Here is a 22,965-nt window from a genome sequence, read left to right on the forward strand (position 1 = left end):
TGCTTCACAAAGGTAAGATGTTGAAAATGGAAGCAGGCTTTTCAGTGCTGATCTGACAGAAGGTGGAGCTAAGGCAGTAATGTGAGCGATGGGGAACAGGAGCTGTAAATACAGATGAAGCCCGGCTCACCTCCAGCTGTGCTGCGTGGTTCCTAACTGACCCTGGTACCAGTCTGTAGCCTGGGGCTTGGTGAGCCCTGTTCTAATGGGAAAGACAGACCAAGAATAAGTAACATGCAAAATCACCAATTGTAGTAAATGGTAGGAAGAAAATAAGAAATGTCCTCATATAGGAATAATGCAGGGGAGTAGGTTAAGTAGGAGGATGGATAACCTTATACAGCAGTTTAAACATCTGGATGTGCTTTTCTGAGCAAATAACAGTTACACTGAGGCTTAAAGGCTGATGCTAAGGGATGAAGAAGTTGCATTCAAGGCAGAGGGAGCAACATGTCCAGGGAATACGAGGCTGGGGCAAAGTAAGTGAGGAGGAAGTGAAAAGAGGCAAAATTAGAAAGTGAGAAAGGGATCAGACCCTTAAAGTCCTATTAGATGGCAGTAAGAGGTTTTAATTTTACCATAACTGTATTCAGACAACACGAAGCATCCAAACTAGGCGAATAACATGATTAGATTGCTTTTATACTTTAAAAGTTCCAATTTTAAGCTTTAGATATTATGGTTATTTGTAACAATTTGTAGAGTATAACTGCCAGTGAACCTCTTTTTTAGTAGTATCCTCTGGTTATATCAGCAGTTTGACCAGTATGTTCTCAGTCATCCTGGAGTAAAGAAGAATTATAGCTGGGTGTGGTGTCTCACACCTATAGTCCCAGCTACTCAGGAGGCTGAGGTGAGAGAATTGCTTGAGCTCAGGAGTTCGAGGTCAGCCTGGACAACACAGCAAGACCCCATCTCTGAAAAATAAAAGAGTTAAAATACCTTATTTTATCATAAGCATTATCCAGCAAGGAGAAAATATTTGAATTATTTAGAAGAGAAAGCTCAGAGAAGTTGTGATGTTTTTAAATCTATCATTTATTACTTAATCAGGCACTGTGCTATGCTCTCTACATACATTATTTCATTCAGTGTCTGTGAAGAAGATACTATTATTTTCATTTCATAGATGAGCAAACAGACTTAGTGAAGTAACATGGTCAAAGTCATACAGCTGTAAATAACAGAGTTGGAATTTGAACTGGTTTTGTGTGTGAACCTGAGTTCTTTACATCTATATTCTATTGCCTATATTAATAATTTATTTAAGATCATGTAACACTAAATTGTAGAGACAGGGGAAAAATTAAGGTTTGGATTTCCAATCCATCGCCACAACACACTACCTCTTGACATAGTTTATCTGTTTTTCGTAGCCCCATGTTAAGAATGTAAGGGAATTAGATACTAGTGTTAGAATTATCATTAAAAAGTTGTGAAACTGCAAACTAAACAAAGATTAAGTTGGGAGAATCATCATTTTACCAACTGAAAATAAACTTAAAAGGGATTCATAATATTTCACCCAACCAGGGCAAACCTTCACTGTGTTAATACTTTTTACCCAAAGGCCATAGCCAAATACTGCTGCCTGGGCAAACTCTAGTCTAATGATAATCAAAGAAGTTAAACCACTTTTAAAACTGATCTATCCTCTGGCAATTTAATATCAGTGTGTCACTGTGGCATTCAGCTTCAGATCATGTTGAAGTGTTGCTGTAATGTTCTCTTTATATGACTGCAGTTTTTCTGTGCCAATGACACAGCTTGTCTGGTTTAAGCCCTCTCTGTTATTCCTATTTATTGGTAACATACAAACTTCAAGGATCATTTGATGTGCAAATTTAATTGCAAGTTTTATTTTCAAAGGATGACATAAGCTGTATCATCCTAACAACTATTTACACAGCTTTTTCTAAAGTACTACTCTGAAAACAGGCATTTCATTCTGTTTATGCTAATGCTTCTTGATCTTATTTCTCAAGGCTGCCTGCTCAGTATTAGCTTGTTAAAGTACATATGTACATACACATATATACATACATATATATATATAATGGTTCTTTGCAATGTTTCAGCAGGTACATGCTTTGGAATTAAACTTGGACAATTTTCCTGATTTTTTTGATAAGAGGCTATCTAATCAGCATTCACAGTTCTTCTTCTTTTTTTTTGCATTTGCTGTTATGCCCCTTCCTTTTCTTGCTTCCTCACTTCCTTCCCAGTTGCTACAGCACATGATTGTAGACAGAAGAGGTTAAGTCTCATTATCTATCTAACTAACATGATAATTTCCTGACTATTACGGAGTTAAGGTAAAAATATTCGAGGAAGAACTGACACTGCTGTATGAAATGCTACTTTCTTTCTAAATGGCACTTAAGAACCCAGAAGCACTCATGATTTTAGAAAGCTAAAGTAGTCCTATTTTTTTTTTAGAGTTTAAATTTTCATGGAAAGGACAGGTTTGGGGGATAACACTGTAAGTTCAAAAATGCTGCCTTATATGAACCCCCAGACAGTTCCTTTAATATGCATTTGCCAAGCTAATTACATGGAATGCTAGTACCATTTGAGTCAGGTAAAATGAGGAAGGTCTTAGTGAAATCTTAATAATGATGGGAAATATTGATAATGCATGCCAAAAGCTTTCATTTTCCCTGCCTCAATCCTTTGTACCCATTGTACTTAGGCAGAGTCTGTATTTAAATGAGAAATTTAAAACAGAAGTGGGAGGTTCTATAAAAGCTATTATTTGATACTTTGTGAGGTAAATTTACAGATGTCCTCACAGTGACTCATAGTGACTTTTTCTTAATTCATCATTAGGTTTTCTGACTATGTTTACTTCATTTTTCTGAAAATTTATGTTGAAAAGAGTAAAACTGTTCATTACTGTGTGCTAGCCAAAATCAAATTATGTAGATTTTCCCCTTTTAAATTTGAATTAGAAAAATGTTCTAGAGTATTCGATCTGAATTAGACCTTACAAATTGGTCTCATTGGTCTCATTTTACAAGTGAGGAAATGGAGGCTGAGAGAGTTTAAGTTACTTATCCAGGGTTACAGAGCTATTAAGTGGCAAATGTGGTGCATAAACACAAGGTTTTGGTTTCCCAGTGCCGAACTCTTTACACTTTACAACTTGTCTTGGTTATAGGACATGAATGGAAATGAGAAATCACTTTTTTCTTTTGTTTTTACTATTTTTTTTTTACAGGTACCAGTCATCTTTTATTAAGGTGTTCTCATTAAGGTATGAAAGGATTCAGCAATGGTCAAGTTCCTCATGGAGGGGTGCTGGGCCAAGGAGGTCGTGGTCAGGAGAGCAGAGTGCACCCTCTTCAGTGGTACTTGCATAGCCGCTCACGTTTAAGCTCCTTGTAAGAAAGGCAGTAGCTGAAAAGTACATAAGCTGCCAGCACCATAGAAACCCCAGAGATTCTCCCTTTCTTCACGTTGATGTACTTGTAGTAGCGGTGGTACCCTCTTTGAAATGCTCCAAGTATGCCATTAGGGGTGAAATCCCGCATCAATATCCAGCTTGGAAGCTCCCCTAGTTTGACATCCATGAGTTTCTTCTCCTTCACTGGTACGACCAAGGCCATCTTAGAGTCCTGGTGTCCGTTGTGGCGAGCCCTGTTTTTACTATTTAAAAAAAAAAAATTGTTGGCTTTTTTCATTCTCTTTCTTTTCCTTTTTTTTTTTTTTTTTGAATTGAGGGTACTTTGCCTAGGCTGGATTGCAGTGTCATGATCATGACTCACCACAGCTTCCACCTCCTGGGCTGAGACGATCTTCCTGACTTAACCTCCCTAGTAGCTGGAACTAAAGGTGCGCACTACCAGCTAATTTTTTTATTATTATTTGTAGAGATAAGGTCTCACTGTGTTGCCCAGGCTGACCTTGAACTCCTGGGCTCAAGTGATCCTCTTGCCTTCGCCTTCCAGGGTTCTGGTATTATGGGAGTGAATCACCCACCTGGCATGTTGGCTTTTTGACTGAAATTTCCAAATAAGATAGTATCTTATTGGTGTACAGTAATTTCTAGGTGGAAAATGATATTTAAAATCCATAATCAAATAAGTTTGTGTGGTGTTTCCCTTAATGTATTTCTAAACTTTGCCAATTTAAGGCAAAACTGCCATTTTGTTCACTTTTATACTGTCACATAATTTTGCAGTTCGTCTTTCTTAAATCAGTATTTTCCTAACTTGTAAGAGACTAATGCCATTTGTAGACTTAAGTTAATTATGATATCACTCTTCTAAATAACTTATTGAAAGAATGTATAATATTGGTATTCCTGTTTACATTCATTTATTCCAAGAAGTGTTTATTTATATATGGTTTGTTTTCTCATTTTAATTCTGGTTCTATAACCAAACAATAGCTCCACACCTATACTGACTCATTTAGTCTTTTATACAAATTGATTCTTCCTCTCATTACATGCCTTGCATATTTGTCCTGTGACATATTAGTGGTTAGATATGAATCTGCTCAAATATGAATTATATTACATTTCTTACTCCTTCCAGATAAACTGTTAATGCATTTAATTGGTTGTTCTGCCCATATGAATTTAAATAGTTTAACTTACATGTTATTGAAATTTGACAGTATGTAGTTTAGAGGGTTTTTTTCCTAGAAGCTTCTTTTGGATTATCTCATATGAGTAGTATACTAATTTCTTACTCTCACTAAAAAAAGGTGTAAAGTTAGAAGAAGAGTTGGTTTAGAGAAGACAAAGCAGATAGTGAATCTTATGAGAGGAAGGAATGAAGGACAAATGAGAAACTGGGTTGAACTACAGGAACTGAGAGTGAAATTCTGCTTATACGTCTAGGATGAATGAATTGTGACATTGTTGATGTAACATTGATTCTACTTGGTTGTCCTAACAACTTATGTAAATGACCTCTTGTCATTTTGGATCTGATGATCTTAGTTGACAGATTATGTTACAGCCTATCTTGTCTGCCTCTATATTTGTCGTTAGAGAGTATGGGAATGTAGGGCAAGGTTGCCAGTAGAGATGGGTGTGCAATTTCCAGCTGCCTTAAAAAGCTTTGGAAAAGTGTATAATAATCAAATCTGTCACATTCCAAATATATAATATTTAATGTGGCTACTTCTGGTAAACTGCCCCATGGTAGAAAGCTGAGAGAATACCCATGAGACTTACTTATATTTCCCACATGATTGGTGTCCTGAATGTGTATATGAATGATTATAGATGGTTTCAGTTCATGCAGTTTTTAAAATTGGTATTATGGACAATTATTAGTTATATAGCAGCCTGTGCCCAATTAACCTTTAATAAGACTCAGTAACATCTTTACTGATAATTCAGAAACAAAAGGTGTATCAGAATTCTGTTACTTTAACACAAGGATATTAACTGTACCTGTTAACTTATTGTTAGGAAGCTGTCTAGTTCTAAGCAACAACATTTTTTGGCATTTGGCACACCCATGGGCTTAAGAGACATTATTTTTGAAATGACAGGGGTTGAAATTGGGACACCTTTTCAGATCCCTTTCAACTCAAGTTCAATGATACCTTGAAATATTGGCTTGGCATTTTATGATATTTATTTATTTATATTGAGTTGGGGATCTCACTCTGCCACTTAGGCTGGACCTCCTGGGCTCAAGTGATCCTCCTGCCTCAGCATCCTAAGCAGCTGGGACTACAGGCACGTGCCACCACGCCCAGCTAATTTTTTGATTTTTTTTGTACAGATGAGGTTTCGCTCTGTTTCCCAGGCTCAAGCAATCTGCTCACCTTGGTCTTCCAAAGTCCTGAGATTACAGGCATGGTCCACTGTACCTGGCTGGAATTTTATGATGATATCGTTTGTTTTGAAAGATTTCCTTTCTTCTACTTCTAGTACTGATCTCCTCACCAAAGAGATTATATTAGTACTTTCTGCTGTTGTCTCCAATGGTTTCCAGACTTTAGTATTCTTCTCACTCCTTCAGTATCTGTATCCTACTGCTTTTTTCTATTGTCCTCCTGTTGCAGTTTGGGTTCCCCAGAAAGCCAACTTTGAGATGGAAATAAGTATGCAGAAAGTGCTCTTGGAATCAATCCCTGTGGATGGGAAGGAAGGAACCAGTATTGGGAAGAGGGGGAAGTCGGGCTGCCATGCAGTCTCAAATAAGATCTCTCCCCATGGGTAGCTCTAAAGCTGGAATGGCTCCTTATCATTGTCCTCAGCTGGGGAAAGGGGACCACATGTCTGTAACGCAGGAACTCCAGATCTGAGAGGGCTTACACATAATGTTCTTTGCCTATTCCTAAGAAGTCACTTAGGAAAGACATTGGTTTATTAGAACTTCCAGGAAGTACTGGTGGTGGCTGGTAGGTGAAGAAAGAATCTACGCCTTGAGACAGTACAGCAAGCAGTTTTGTAGTCAAGCAAGTTAATTATTAAAATTGCTATACGATGTTTACAATTACAGTGAGTAAGGGTGCTGCCCACATTGTTCTCAGCTTTACTCAATCACCTGTATCCCTTGACTCATTACTGGGAATATGCATACCCTTCAGAGACCAGTCTTGGCCAGAGACCCTGAGGGAGGGGGCAGAAGGCAGCCAGGTATAAGGGGAAGAGAGTTTATGTCCCACACAATTAACTCCCAGTGTCAACCAGTCTTTGGATGTGAGCTGCCATTCTTTTTTATTTTTATTTTTATTTTAAAGATGAGTACAATTCAGGGTTAGGTATACAAGTGGTCATTGTACAGGTAAAGTTTGGGCCTCACTTTGGTTCCCACTTTCCCTGGTTTGCAATCAGGTACCCTTATTGATATAAAGTATGTCCTCCTCTCCCCTGGCATTTTCCCACTACTGCAATCCCTTCTTATAGTATTATGATTATTGTTCAGTGTCTGGTTATGAGCGAGAACATGTGGTACTCGGTTTTTTGTTTTTGTGAAATTGAGACATTAAATAGACCAATAACAACCCAGGAAATCGACTCCATCATAAAAAAAACTACCCACAAAAAAAAGTCCTAGACCAGATTGCTTTCCAGCAGAGTTCTACAACATATACAGGGAGGAACTGATACCAATCCTATTGAAAGAATTCCAAGCAATTGAGAAAGACGGAACTCTCCCCAAATCATTTTATGAAGCTGACATCACACTGATACCTAAACCGGGTAAAGATCCAACAAAAAAAGAGAACTACAGGCCAATATCTGTAATGAACATAGATGCGGAAATTCTCAACAAGATTCTAGCAAATTGGATCCAACAATACATCTCAAAAATCATCCACCATGACCAAGTAGGCTTCATCCCTGGGATGCAGGGCTGGTTCAACATCTGCAAGACCATAAATATAATTAAATACATCAACAGATGTAAAAATAGAAATCACATGATTATATCATTAGACTCTTTATTCTTAAAATAGCTGATAGTTGAGAGCTATCTGCTGGCAGCACCACAGCAGCTGGGGAATCAACACTTCAGTTTTGAAGGAGGATATGGGTGGCACATCCCAGTTTCCACTCCATCTTTTTTGCAAGGGTGCTGGAGATGATAAAGGATGACCTGGGGTATGGGTCAGAATTTTCAGGAATGAGGAGTTGGCAAGGCAATGTGGTCAGGAGTTTGAGAGACAGTAGAGAATAGAAGTTAGTAGAGAATAGAAGTTAGTATAGAATAGATTCTGTCAGACAGTTGAATTCTGGCATTTTTTGCTCATCTAAGTAAGTTTTAAAAATTCTGGGTCGAGGTCGGTGGCTCAGCCTGTAATCCCAGCACTTTGGGAGGCCGAGGCTAGTGGATTGCCTGAGCCCGCAGGTTCGAGACCAGCCGGGGCAACTTGGCGAGACCTCGTCTCTACAATATAAATAATTAGCTGGGCATGGTAGCGAGCTCCTGTAGTTCTGGCTACTTGGAAGCCTGAGGCAGAAGGATCACTGGAGCCCAGCAGGTTGACACTGGGGTGGCTGTGAGTGTGCCACTGCACTCCAGCCTGGGTGATGGAGTGAGACTCCAACTCAAAATAAAATAAAATAAAATAAAATAAAATAAAATAAAATAAAATAAAATAAATAAATAAAAATTCTGTCTATAAGGACCTCTCCTTATAGAAGAGAAGTACACCTTACAGGGAGAAATACACCTGTAAGTGCCAGCATCTTTTTGGCTATAAAGAAACATGTTAGAAACGACTATAGCTTCTCTAAGCCAGAAACTTAGATCATGTGTGTACTAGTTTGTCAATGTGGTTCTTTTTGCTGTCATATTGTGCTATTATCCTAAATCGAAAAGATGTTGTGTAATGGGTTTCTTTATGTACATACTATTTGATTTTGTGAAGCCTATTACTTTTTCAGTTTTTTGTTCTTTATAGGCTCTTTTTTTCTCTCTCCATCTCCTTAATAATTAAATATGCTTTTCTGAGGGTCTTCATAACAAAAAAGCAGTTGATCGCTAAATTTTCTGTTTGGTATAACTGTTAATGCTTTATCACATTAAGTAGTTTTTTTTTACATATATTGTAATCTCTAAATTTGTAAGCTCATCTTCAGTGGATATTACTTTTTGCTTTTGTTTTTGCTTTTCTGTCTGAAGCAATCCCTTGTGACCTTGCTTACAGAGTGTTACTTTAAAACAGTTTTATGAAATTAAAAAAAAATAGTTTTATGTTTGTTTTGTCCAGAAACTCTAGGGATTTCACTGGTCCAGGACCCAATTTCTTAACTTGGAGATTCTTAATTTTTTTATTTTGGAGATTCTCATACAAATAAGATTCAAACTTCAGAACTGTTGTATCACAGGTTTAGGATTTAAATTTCTGGTTGTAGCATTTCTCCTGTCCTCTCACCCTGATTCTCAGAGAAGGCTCCCTTGAAGTCTTACTAAGACAATGAGTTCATTTCTCCTCCCCCACCCTCATTTCTGTTCCTACATGGGCCTTAGGACTACTGTACGTAGTTGTGTCCTGTGTTGAGGAAAAATGGGGCCAGAAATCTAGCACAACTCTGTTCTCTTGAGGGAGCACTTTCTCCTCATCCTTTCTCTTTGAAGGGACATCTTACCAATTTCAATCTAGACTTAAGTGCTAACAAGCCTTCAGTGACTATTCCTGGTGACCACAGCTTACATTATTTGATTTTGTGCTTACTACCTTGGCCTTTGGTTCTAGCTTTGGTTTGGTACCAGGTGATTGTCTTTGTTGCAAGTAAAGCAATGTATTTAATTTTGTTACACTTATTTTCTTCTTTTCTATGTATCTGTAGTGAAAAATCTCCTTCATAAATTTAGTTGACCATACTGCTGTGCCTGGAATTCCCACAAATCACTTATTAGCCACTATTCCTCAGATTCTACCTCTCTAAAATGGTACTATTCCTGATTTCTTTCTGTATTGTGTTAATGTAGAACACACAGTAAGCTTTCAGTTGATGCTAGCTATTGTTATTTTCACCATTTGAAACCTTTTTTTATTTAACACCTTACGCAAGAGTTGGAAATATAGTAGTAGCTATGTTTACTTACTTAACAAGAAGAGGAAGTCTTAGTTAACGCCCTAGAGAAACCAGAGGAGAAACTTTGTTCGATATAGTACAATGCTGAAACTGAAGCTTCAAGTCCCACCCTTTCTCTTGATGTGCCAAAGGTCACCTGGCACATAAGTGAACTGAGGAATATCCTTGCAATATTGCCTGGATGATTGCTTAGAGGAGTTTTGCCCGGATTGTGTGGATAGGTAAGCCTGAGTTTGTTAATATTTTCTTTGCTAAGGAGGACTCTCAAAAGCTTAATTATTATAAAAAATATCTGTAGACCTTGAAATATGCAGTGATACTTTTAGTTCAAGTAAGTCCTTTGACAATTTTTAAAATTCCAGTTTGATTTTCCAAGTGGATTCTGAACTTGATGAAATTGGTGGTAACCCAGTTTCCACAGGCTCCTGCCTCCTGTCTTCTTGCTTACAGAGATGGAGATTTAAAGTATTTCCTTCCTTTGGGTGATAGTGTTTAAGAAATAATTTTCCCCCTCATATTATAGCTAAGAAGAGGTCTGTTGACTATTAAAAACTGGGAATCCATAGATGTAATATATTAAGTTTTTAAAAATTACTTTAAACTTAATCTCATATGGAAAACACTGATTATCCTATAAATATTAGCTGCTTTGGATTGTTTATGCAGTGCTAGTTATACTATGAAAATTTGCTTATTAACCAAATTTAGCCTTCTTAGGTTGTCATTGGCTTTCAGTCCACAGACTTTACACTGCCAAATTTCTGTGTAAACATTTTGCTTGGGACATAAAATGTAGTTGAATATGTGTATTTAAAGTTTCTTTTTTAAAAGTCCATGTATATTATTGGAAATTGTAAATGTTTAAATAGTCAATTAATGGAAGCTTTTAAAGAACAACTCTTTCAAAAAATCAAAATGTATAATTATGGTGTTTTAAACATCAAACTTAAGCTGAGTAACAAGCATATCATTCATAATATATAGAGATCTATATATGTCTTTTACTTTTGTAGTTCTTATTGCTTTATTTGTTACATTTAATCTTATTCAGAAGAAACTTTTTTGTTGTTATTTTGTAATTAAGTGCAAGGCTAAGATTTTCACTATTTAAAAACAAACAAGAGTTAATAACATTATACCACAGTATACTAGATAGCAAGAGTAAATAACTGATTAAGTTGCTGTTTTGTTGATGGGAAGTGTAGTGTGTTTTTCAGTTTAGGTGCCATGGTTATGGCTGTGTTGATCTTTTTTTGAAATATGTTCCTGGATGGGCTGGTTTTAATGCCTCTTTTATTTCTTAAGATGGTTCTGTACTGTAAGGAGCATTATCAGTTTACACAAATTTTAACTACCCATATAAACATTGTGTACAGCTTTTTGGTAGCATAAATAGTTGAGGTTTCTCAAGATGTTTATGGCCTGATTTATTCTTACCTTTACTTTAAAACTTTCATGGCTAAATTCTAAGGCCGTATCACTTGGAGCATAAATCTCTATATGTATTTTGGGAATGGTATGTATTTTGGGAATTGTATATAAGAGGAAATGACTATGGAGAAGATAAGCTGTTTGGTCTCATTTCTATGTAAATATTTCTGAAATAAATTCTATAGAGAATTTTCCTTTTTATTTTGTCTTTCAGTGACATCATTAGTTATTAATTCACCAAGGTAGATAGGAAGTTTAGTTAAGGGAACTACTTTGGAGTTTTAAGGTGACAAAAATCAGCTCATATTTTAGACTAGTAGTAAAAATAATAGCTTAGTTGAATTATATAAAAATTTTGTACAGAATATAATGAAGCAGATTATCATAAAGTCTTTTGATCATTTATTATCTAGGATATTGTTAATTAAAAAAGTCAGTATTTGAAATTTCTTTTTTAGAGTTTAGGTTTGTTTATGTATTTTCACTTGTTTAATTTGACATGTGAGAACTTAAAATTGACTTTTCAGTATGTGAAAAAATTGTACTTCTCATTTTGGTTAAAATGTGTGGCATTTGTTTGCAGAATATTGTGTTTGGAATTTTTTTTAATTATAAAGATGTGGGGTACAATTCAGTGCTAAGTATACAAATGTTGATTATGCAGGTATCCTTGTTGATGAGGTATGCCCCTCCTTCCCCTAGATTTGAGAATTTGATTAGAAGAAACTTGTGGTAGCTTTGAGTCTCAATATATTTTCCAAATGTTAAAGCAACTTGTGAAATCTTGTCCTAGCACTTTGTAATGGAAGATCTGAGCTGAAGGCCATGTGTTTCTTAAGCTTGAGTTAGACTTCATATCAACATTTATTTAAGAAGGCTTTGGTTTTAGGACCATCAGTGTACATTTTCTTGATTATTAAAAATACATTGTGTTAGATATCTCAATGTAATTTAGAACAATATTATTTAATTTTGCTAATTATATTATTCTAATAGCCATATTTAAATTCTGATAACAACTGTCTGCCATATGATTATTACTACAGTATTTTTCCGTTGCGTTCTTTATCTTCCTTCATTGTTTTTAAAAATAAATGCTTTTCCTCATTTATACAGGTTATTTTTCTTCAGTATTTCATATAGTGAAGGCCAGACCAAATGACACAGTTAGTATCCATTAAGTAGAGCCATGAATATCAATCTTGGACACAAAGCCTGGGATTGTAGCGGGGGAAAGCCTTCCTGCTGCTCTGGCCTGGCATTTTAAAGACTCTTTGAATGAATTCTCTTAACTTATTCAAAGCCTGGATTCTAAAAGCCAGTTGGGTTCTCTTTTGCCCATTCATAACTCATGCTATGTTCTTCTGTTTAAAAATTATTAGATTTCCCATTTCCCATCGTATGCAATTCAATGTCCAGATATCATTTGAGTCATGTATCTTTATTTATGGCCTAAGCGTCTTGGTCTTTATGCTTTACAGCCCCCTGTCTTTTTTTCTTTACTTATGCTGTAATTAGATAGTCTCTTCCTCATATTCAGAATTTACCTCATCCTTAAGGTCTATTGACTGCTGCCATGAAATTTCTCCTGGTCTTCTCTTCCAACATTGGAAGTCAGCTGTTTTGAACTTTCTGCATTTTCTTATGGTGCTTTGTTTTACTATCTTGTGTTATAGTTATTTTACATGTCTTATAATACTTTACTACTTTTATAATGTTGACTGAGTTTAAGAGACTGAGTTACTTAGTTTAAGTCTCTGTCTCTTACCATAATAGGTTGGAGGTAGGTTTCTCTGGTTTCTCCTACGTTCCCTTGCATCAGTAGATGCTTGTTATAAATTTGTGGTGACTACAAAAATAGAATGTTATGACAGTGTTACTGACTACTAGGCATTTTACACCTCTGTTGGAGTGAACTTTTGGGAACAGGGGAATCAACTGGAGAGCTAAACAAGTGTGGCATGGCTGTATGAATCAGAGCTGTCTCTAGCAGGGAAAGCTGAAGAAACAATTAAAGCTGCAGTTGAGAAATAATTTAAATCGTGTTTTATAGATAGTGACTCAATACTGACAAAGGATAGTTCTTTCTAGGTAAAGATTGGGCTGGCAGTAAATTGAAGACTAACACAGACTTTGTAGATAGTGACTACAGTTCTGACTCAGAACATTTTTCATGAGTTCATAGTTTGAACAAAAATACAGTCAGTTCTGCTATAATGCTTGTTTTGAAAATGGGCATTTGTTCCCCCATGATTGATATAAGGGAACAATTTGAGCCTAAAGAACGCTTCACTTTTGCTTATGTGTGATTTCATCTGAGAAACAGTAGGCATGCACAAAGAAAATTTCACCTAGCTGAAGTGAGTTGCGTAGGAATACACCAAGTATGCATGTATACAGCTGACAGCTTCCCGCTCCGTCACTTCACCATGCTATGAGCCACACCTATTCCTATTTCATGTTATAACTTCCTCTCTCATTTCAGGTAACCCATCTTCCACCACTTCCCAGTAATTCACAAGCTGCAACATTTTGACACCTAATTTGACAAGCAAACTTCTGGTCTTTTTCAAGGTAAAGTACCATAGTATTATAGTTTTTATGCATTTTTTAACCATTTAACATATTTAAAACTGTGCTATGGTCATTATTAGACTCCTAGCATTCCTTTTTTATATACCACTGACAGAATTTTTGAGTTGTGCCTCTAAAAGTCTCATTTATTTTCCCCATAAGCCCTGTGGTCTTAATAACATGATTTTGCTTAGTGTCATTATTTTTAGAAATGCGTATTTCTCATTAACCAGAACTGACTGTACTAATTGATAACATACAGAGTGTGAACTGATTGTTCTCTCCCCACTCCTTTTAATGGTGAAAGACACTAAACAGTCCCTGTGAGGAGGAACAGAGTACAATAGAGCAAAAGGCCAAATAACTTGTTAAACCAGTGTTGTTTAAAAAAAGAGCATAAATTTACTGATGAGAATAAATGGATGACTAAAAAGCAAGTAGAGACTGAGAAGTAAACACACAAGTCCTGTGGCCACCTGAAATATAAATATACCTTATCTTCAAATAACAATTATTTTTAACATTTTTAAAGCCTTCACTATGTGCCAGGCATTATGATAAGTGCTTGATATGGATTATGTTATATCATCCTCACAGAAACCTATAAAGTAGGGAATAGCACTATCTTTATTTTACAGGTGAGGAAAGTGAGGCTTAGAGGGATTAATTAACTTGCTCAAGGTCAACAACTCATACATGTAAATGGCAGAACCAATTCTTGAATTAAGTCTGACTTCAGCGCCTTAGATCTTAGTGGTCTCTTAGAGTACTTTGTAGATTATAAATAAGTAGCTTTCCCATGTGTTATTTAATCTGCATTTAATAGCTATCTCTGATTGGCATCACCGACTGTTTTGATCCTTATGATAAACAAAGAAACAAAGATACACTAAAAATGCACATATGACAGAGACAGAGCAATAGCAAAAAAGTAATTCTGTTACCCATGTAATTCTGTTACCTAACTCAGAATTTTTTCCTGGGGCTTATACATTAAAAAGGGAGAAAAAATTATAGAATTAGGGATAAGAAGGTGAGCTGTTACAAAAAGAGAAAGAAATGGTTGTGTTGGAAGTTGAAAAAAAGGTGAATTAAAAATGCCTCACAATTTGGAGAATGAGCACAAGGAAACCTCTAATTCTGTGGTACAAGAAGCCTAATGAAATTCTCATAAAGGGATTAAAGTCACAAATATCAAAACACGATTATGGTAAGAGAAATCTGGTCTTGAGCATAGATTGATTATGCTATGAATCCTGATTAGTGATAGGCTCAGAGAAATCAGAGGGAAGAGTGAGGTGACATTAGAGGAAGCCTTGGAAAAACTTTATTTATACTTTTGTAGCATGTGATGTATTTATTTATTTAGTTATTTTGGTAGTAAGTTACCTCATAGGCCCTTACATATGAGCAAGTATTTAATTAGTTTGTTATACTGAAAGTTTAATAAATAGTAAGGAGAGTAATTCTGCAGTTGGGTATTATTAAGATGTGGTGATAGGATAAATTAAGGGTAGAACTGATGAGTAGTTACAAACTTACATCAGAAGATCAGTGAACTAGAACCAGTGGCTATTTTCTTTCTACAAACCAAGAATGTTTTCCAGAGTTTTAGTAGGTTATTAAAAAACAAAAATGAAGAAAATCAGCAGAGACCATATGTGGCTGGCAAAGCCTAAAATAATTTATGACCTGGTCATTTACAGAAAGTTTGTCAACCCTAGACCTGAATTATATCCCATGAAGCAAAAAAAGTTAGAATCATTTTCTTTTAGGAAAGTAGATTAGGTAATGTAAAGTAGTATAATATTTCATAGGGAGTTACATTTTCAAATGTGTCTTTTTTCCCACATGGAGGAAAGAATTGTCATTTGTTTAGCCTCATATTTTGCTAGCCTAGCAAATATCTAATTTCCTAAAAGAGAATGAGTCTAGCTTTTTTTGCTTCATTGGGATATACTTTAGGTCAAAGGTTGACACACTTTCTGTAAGTGGCCAGGTTATAGATATTTTAGGCTTTTTATTTCATAAACTTTTGAGAGATATTAGAATAACTATAAATGAGAAAAATGAGCTCACAGAGGCTAAGTAAGCCTAAAGTTTTGCATTTAATAAGTCGTGGGATTCAGGTATTAGTTTGTCTGGTTTGCTCCAGATAAAAATGTGGTGAGGAAAATTTGTAAAAGTGAATACAGATTGTTCAAAATTTTGGCTTGAAAATATCTAAGTAGATATCAGATATGGACACTTGTAGTAACTTTAGTGTCTAAAATTTTTAAAAACTCACATTGTACACACTAAAAAATAGAGTTGGTTGGAGAATTGTATACTTTTTTTAAAAAAATTTGCCCAAGAAGGAATATCTCTGGATAAATTGTTTAAAGAGTTTTAAAGACAATATGAAGAATAGAAAATTTAAGTCTCATACTAAAAATTTAAAATAATATTCACCTAAAAATAAAGATTAGATTTAAAATGCTTTCAATACAAAGTGCATACTCAAAAATGTGGCCTGCTTCAATAGAAAGTATACCAGGTAGTACTTTATTTTTGAAAAGTATATATTAAACTAATATTAGTCCAAATGTTATTAGACAAAAAGTTTTATGAGGACAATTTCAGAGTTCTGTGAAAATATGTAATGTAAGAATCTAAGATAGATTGATCAATCAGGGAATTATTTCCAAAGGAGGGGTCATTTGAGCTGAGATATAGAAGTTAGATAGACAAAGGCATAAAAGATAATAATTCTAGACAAGTATAATAATAGGTCTTTTGAAGGAAAATATTCCAAGATATTCAAGGAAATATCCTTGTATCTCTCAACACATTTGAAGACAGTAATTGTATCTGTTTTTTCATCATTTTATATTCAGCTTTGTAAATACAGTACCTGTTGGCATATAGTAAGCCCACAGCAAGATTTATTGAATGGATAAGGAATGAATGGACATTTTGCTGGGAAATTCATAGTATAATAGTGAGTACAGGGATTGCCTGTGTGAAGACTGCTACCCTGTTGTCTGAAGCCAGCTTAATTACATTAAGCTCCTCGGATTGTTGGTAGCTCCAGGTTACTCTAGGCCACTTGCAGCCCAGATTTCCAAGACCTTCTTAACTGCTAAGTGTCTGAATGGAGCTTGACCTGGAGACAATCTGCACAGAAATTGCAGAAAAATAAATATAGAGTGCTTCACCTGGATCTATTCCTGATAAGGAAAAGTGAATTTGCATTATTGCAGTGTCAGGAATACATTTGAGATAGAGTGAATTTAGTCACTTTCCAGAAAATCACCTGCTGGGGAAGAGTGTTCTGTGCTTCAACATGTGATACTGAATTCTCTGAATGGTCATTGGTGACCAAATAACATGATAACCAAACCTAACAGTTTAATAAATAAGTTAAATACTCAAATACTTTCAATTAGTGGAGCTTATTTCTGCAAAATACTCATAAAATTTGACCTTCTAAATTGAGTTCATTTCATTTGTAGATTTGGGTGCATTGAGGAATTTATAAAGTAGAGAAAAAGGGAGGGGGTTACATATTACCAAAGTCTGTGAAATGAGTTTGTGGTAACCATAGGAGGGACTATTTTATAAGAAGTTTGTCATAAAACAAGGTGAAATTAAGGAAACTTAGGTGAGGAGGTGAATGAGAAATAGAGACAGAAGGAAAGAAAATATATGTGGGGTTATTATTGAATGTTAGTGTTCTTGGAGTTAAAAAAATAATAATTGATACGTGGTAATAACATATGTACATCTGATTATGTAAAGAATTTAATAATGACATTTGTGTATCTTTTACCTAACTGTAGTGAAATTTGCTGATATCAGACATCATGGGTTTAATGTGAAGTTTGAGGAATTTTTTATAGGACATCATAAGTCTGTTTCTTTACAAAAAGGCTAATATTGGCTAGCAATTGAAGTAAATGCTTGCTAAGAGCTGGGAGTTTTGTTTAGATAAGTGAGAAAAAAGATACCCCTCCCTATAAAAAAATAAAGGATAACCAGGCTCGGTGGCTCAGTCTGTAATCCCCCGCCTTTGGGAGGCTGAGGTGGGTGGATTGCCTGAGCCCACGGGTTTGAAACCCGCCTGGGCAGCGAGACCTCATCTCTACAATAAATCAAAAAAAAAAAATCAGCCGGGCGTGGTAGCGTATGCCTGTAATTCCGGCTACTTGGAAGGCTGAGGCGGAAGGATCACCGGAGCCCAGGAGGTCGAGGCTGCGGTGGCCGGGAGCGGCCACTGCACTCCAGTCTGGGTGACAGAGTGAGACTCCAACTCAAAAAATAAAAAATAAATAAATAAATAAAAAATAAAGGATAACAAAGTGGACGTTAGTGGTGAAGTCACTGGCAGAGTGAAAACTCATGCTTATTTAAAATGGATTCTTTCTAAGTTTTAAAATTACCAAGTTAGCTATTTTTAACGTCACTAGGCTCATTTCTAGGAACAGATGATATTCTAACTAATGCAGTCAACAATTGATTTGCCACAAAACATCAATTTAATAACTTTTTTAAAGGAAGTTATATACATGTTTCTTTTGCCTCTTAAATGAATCTTAAGTACTTTAGTTACATCATTTTGTAATAATTTTTTATATTTGTCATGGAACTTAATGGATTAATTAATTATAAAAACAAAATATAAATGTTTTCTTTCCTTATCACTTTAAAAGTTTGATAGTTGAAACTACTTTATTCATTTATTTATTTTGAGTCAAAGACTCACTTTGTTGCCTAGACTAGAGGACAGTGGCACAGTCACAGCTCTCTGCAGTGTCATACTCCTGGGCCAAAGTGATACTCCTTCCTTAGTATTCTGTGTAGCTGGGACTACAGGCACACATCACCATGCCCAGCTAATATTTTTGATTTTTTTGTAGAGACAAGTTCTTACTATGTTGCTTAGGCTGGTCTTGAACTGCTGGACTCAAGCAATCTTTCCACTTCGGCCTCCCAAAGTGCTGGGATTATAAGTGTGAGCTACCGTGTCTGGTCAAAACCACTTTATTGACTAGATTTTTTTTTTTTTTACCTCTTTCAGATACTAATGATTTTTATTTTGCTGAATAGATGTTTTAACTGAAAGTTGTATGCATTATTAGATTGTTTAAAAGGTCAATTAAAAAGTAAAAAATAGGCATTAAAATTTTTGAGTCATTTCATAAGTCAAAGAAATCCATTTGTAAAACAGTTTATATATTCTAAATCATTGTATATATTTTAAGGTAATTCTAAGTATACATTGTCTCATTTTTATCCAATATACTGTGAGATAGGTGTGCAGAAGCAAAGCGCTTTACTTTGTTTGATTAATGCAAAAATTAAGGATCAGTAAGAAATGAAATTGGCAAAAGTCACAGTCAAATGATGTTAGAACTGGACAAATTAGGAGTTGGGGAAAACTGGACCAGTTCGTGTTTTTTTTCTTCCTAAAATGCAGTTCAGTTTATTGGTTTTTGTAAATTATGGAGTGTGTTTCTTGCTCTTTGTTAAAGTGGAATAGAATGATAATCTAGTTTAGATCAAATTAAAATATATATATATACACAAATGTATACATATAAATGTATATACACACTCACAGGATTTTAAGGAGAGTTTTCATTTGTGTGCATGTGTGTTTTTGCCCTGGAAATTCTTTATTCCTCCAGTATCTCCTTATTACAGAAACTGCTACAATAAGATCTAGCCTTTACCTTACAGACCATGTGACTGTACTTGATAGGCTCACAGATATTCAGCAGTTTATTTGGTCCTTAGGTTTTAAAAAATTATTATTATTGTGGTAAAATAGATACAAAATTCACCATTTTAATCATCTTTAAGTCTATGGTTTATTGCTTAAGTGTATTCACATTGTTCAACCTTCTATAGAACTTTTTCATCTTCTCAAGCTGAATCTCTGTGCCCCAAAACAATAACTCCCCAATCTCCACTTCTTGGAGCCCTGACAATCACTATTCTACTTTCTGTCTCTTTGAATTTGACTTCCTCTAAGTACTTCATTTCAGTGGCATCATGTAATATTTGTGCTTATGTGATTGGGGTATTTTACTTAGCATGGTGGCTTCAGGATTCATCCATGTTGTAGCATGTATGAGAATTTCTTTCCTTTTAGAGGATGTTCTATTGTATGCATATAGCACATTTTGTTTATCCGTTCATCTGGATGACTCTTAGGTCGTATCCACCTTTTGGCTGTTATGAACAATTCTTTTGGATATATACCCCGAAGCGGAATTGCTGGATCATATGGTAATTCTAAGTTTGACTTTTTGAGGAACCAATGTTTTCCACAGCGGGTGCACCATTAAAGGAATGTTTTAAATGAACAAACAATATAAAAAACAACGGCAAAATTCTATTCTCTTAGTCATTGGAATTTTAAGAGGAAGTTTTCTAAAATAGGATGAATATGACTTCCTTAGGTATCTTGTGTAACAACTCTTGGAAATGTGGGCTGTATCCTTAGGCACATTTAAAATTAGTTAATAATATTATTAACTAATAAATTCGTTGGTATCAATTTCTCTTTGGCGATCTATAGAGTTTAAAGAAATTATGGGAAATCTACAGGTGATACTTAGTTTTTCCAAAAAATACATAGGACAGTATAGGAATGAAAGATATAGGCAAAATTATCCCATTTGTTAACTTTGTTTACTGACCTAGTTTGCCTTTCAGAATGTTCCCATAGTTATTTTATTAAACATTAGTAATATGATTGTGACTTCTTTGACTTCATCTGCTGAAAAACTAGGTCCAAATTCTTGATATGCTTTACAAGTCTCCTCACAATCTAGCATCAGGCTTTTCTCTACCACATCTTCTTTTTATATGCTCTGTATTGTAGCCACATTAAATATTTCACAGTTCCCTGAAATTCATGTTCTTCCATATGCTTTGCATGTGTCTGGAATGCTGTCTTATGCCCATACACATGCCAACTGGCACAGTCCTTTGTGTCTTTCAAGACCTGTGTCTACTGTCTTCTGCTGTATGAGACCTACAAACAACTGCCCTCGGTAGACTTTTGCTGGCACATTGTTCATATGCCATGATAATAACATTTACTAAAATGCATTGTATTATCTTTTTGCACATCTGTCTGACTAAACTCAGTACTCCTGAAGGAGAGAAACCATGTTTATTTTATACCCTTGTGCAAGGCACAGCACTTTGTAGGTAATAAATGTCCAAAAAATACTCAATGAAATTCTCATGGATTTGCTCACTCATTAGGATGTTTGTCTCTAATAAATAATCATTGCACCCATAAGCTGAAATTCCTTTTACAATTTTAGTAATTATTACTGGTTGTATCTATTAGATATAGGTGAAAGTATAAAGCAAGCAAAATGTTTTCTTCAGTAACTTGCTGCAGTTCTAATTGTATGCAGATGTCTTACATTTCTTGACACACTGACTTCATAGGCATTCTGACATAAACCTAGGGTCCTCCAATCCTAGGAGAAAGAATCTAATAATCCTTACCTAAATGTTAATTATATAGCAGGTATCCCCAACCCCATCTGTGGCCTGTTAGGAACCTGGTCACACAGCAGGAGGTAAGGGTGTGTAAGTCAGCAAAGCTTCATCTGTATTTACAGTCACTCCCCATTGCTCTACTGCCTGAACTCCGCCTACTGTTAGCTGCAGCATTAGATTCTCATAGGAGCAGAAACCCTATTGTGAACTACACATGCAAGGGATCTAGGATGCCTGCTCCTTTTGAGAATCTAATGCCCGATGATCTGAGGTAGAGCTAAGGCAGTGATGCTAGCACTAGGAAGCAGCTGCAAATACAGATTAACATTAGCAGTGAGGTTTGACTGTACATCCCATCCCTCCTCCCCTTAACCCTACCCCCCATCCTAGTCCGTGGAAAAATTGTCTTCCACAAAACCAGTCCCTGGTGTCAAAAAGGTTGGGACCACTGAGTACATTATTACTCCCAGAAGTGTCTGTAGCTTAAAAGTGGGTCCTAGGGATGGCATGCTTAACTCAAAAGTATAGACTAATTTCCAGTGGTAGGATTTTATTCACCTTGTCACTTGGGTAAATGATATGTATTTTAAGGTAATAGGATGACTCTGTCTTGGCCCTAAGATAACACAGGGCAGGCAGGCTTCCAAGAGTATCTTTGAATCTTTAGCATTTCCAGAGTGGTGTTAACAGGGAGTATATTCTGTTTCCTTGGGCAGCTGCTCTAAGGGCTTCACTTTTCTAGGATAAATTTGTTTTTCTTACATTGCTTCCTTATAATCTACAGGTCAGAGTAATGTGGATTATTTCAGAAAGCTTAGTCAACCTCATTAACTACTTAGGAATTTCTTTTTTAAATGTTTAGAACTAAAGATATGCAATTATTTAATATTTAAATGCTTCCATGAACCAGCTATAGATATGAGTGATTACTTATTAGCTGACTTGGCATATAAAAGGATGATCTTTCTACTGAAAGCAAAATGCTGCAAGAGTCGGATGTTTGAACTCTTTTCAGTCTAGATTACTCAAGAGGAAACAAGCAGCAAGATTCAGTTTAATTGCTTGTTATTTTGAAGAAGGAAATGTTATGTGTATTTTTCTTCCCTAAGGTCTATGTTCATGGCAGTATCATTTTGGTGTTTTTATAGGTCTGTGAGGTATTTCCAATGTTTAGAACTAAAAAAACAAGACTGACATAACCACATCTGGACAGTGGAATGTTTCAAAACTTATCTAAGTACTTTTTCACTAAAGACTTGACATTATTTTTACTTAAGTCCTATTGATACAATGATTTCATCATGATTTGTAAACTAATGTATGTGAAGGACATACTTGAATCTAGGCATGGATTATGTAAATATAAAATGTTAATATATACCTATGTATGTGTAATTGTGTGTGTGTGTGTGTATGTGTGTGTGTGTTTTAAATTATTAGCAAGTATTTTAAAGGAGGGGGCTAAAGGCATAGCATATAAACTGAGTTTGGGCTATTAAGTTGGTCTGCCTGTGTTTGAGGCTTTACTATGTACTAACTTATGTTGGGCAAGTACTTCTCTGTTTTATACCTCTGTTTCCTCATCTGTAAAATAGGGATAATAATAGTACCTACTTCTTAGAGAAAATTGAATTAATTTAAACATGAATTAAATTGAATTAATGCTTGCAAAGAATATAAAACAATGGTATTATTTTTGTAAAGTATTAAATATTGGTGACACAGTTGATTCAGAGAGGAGAACATAATTACTTGAAAAAAAGACTATTTTGAAGTTAAAGACATTAATTTAGCAGATTAAATTAGTCATAAAGTTGTTTTTTTATTCTTAAGATATTATAGTGTAAAGATGGATATGTGTAAGTAGTCAGTGGTTTATTCTTTACGATATACCTTACACAACCAATTTGTGCCTATTTTTTTTTTTTTTTTTTTTT

At 35.3% G+C, this 22,965-nt stretch overlaps 1 protein-coding gene and 1 pseudogene across 1 annotated transcript in view; one reads left to right on the forward strand and one right to left on the reverse strand.

The window, feature by feature from the left end:
- Nucleotides 1-22,965, forward strand: part of EPS8 (epidermal growth factor receptor pathway substrate 8) — a 192,493-nt gene that overhangs the window by 66,133 nt on the left and 103,395 nt on the right. The gene's annotated exons all lie outside the window — the stretch shown is intronic.
- On the reverse strand, nt 3,345-3,608 carry LOC103269983 (annotated as a pseudogene).

The sequence above is a fragment of the Carlito syrichta genome, unplaced genomic scaffold (assembly GCF_000164805.1).
Source record: "Carlito syrichta isolate Samal-C Ts95f unplaced genomic scaffold, Tarsius_syrichta-2.0.1 Scaffold309689, whole genome shotgun sequence".
Classification (NCBI taxonomy): Eukaryota; Metazoa; Chordata; class Mammalia; order Primates; family Tarsiidae; genus Carlito; species Carlito syrichta.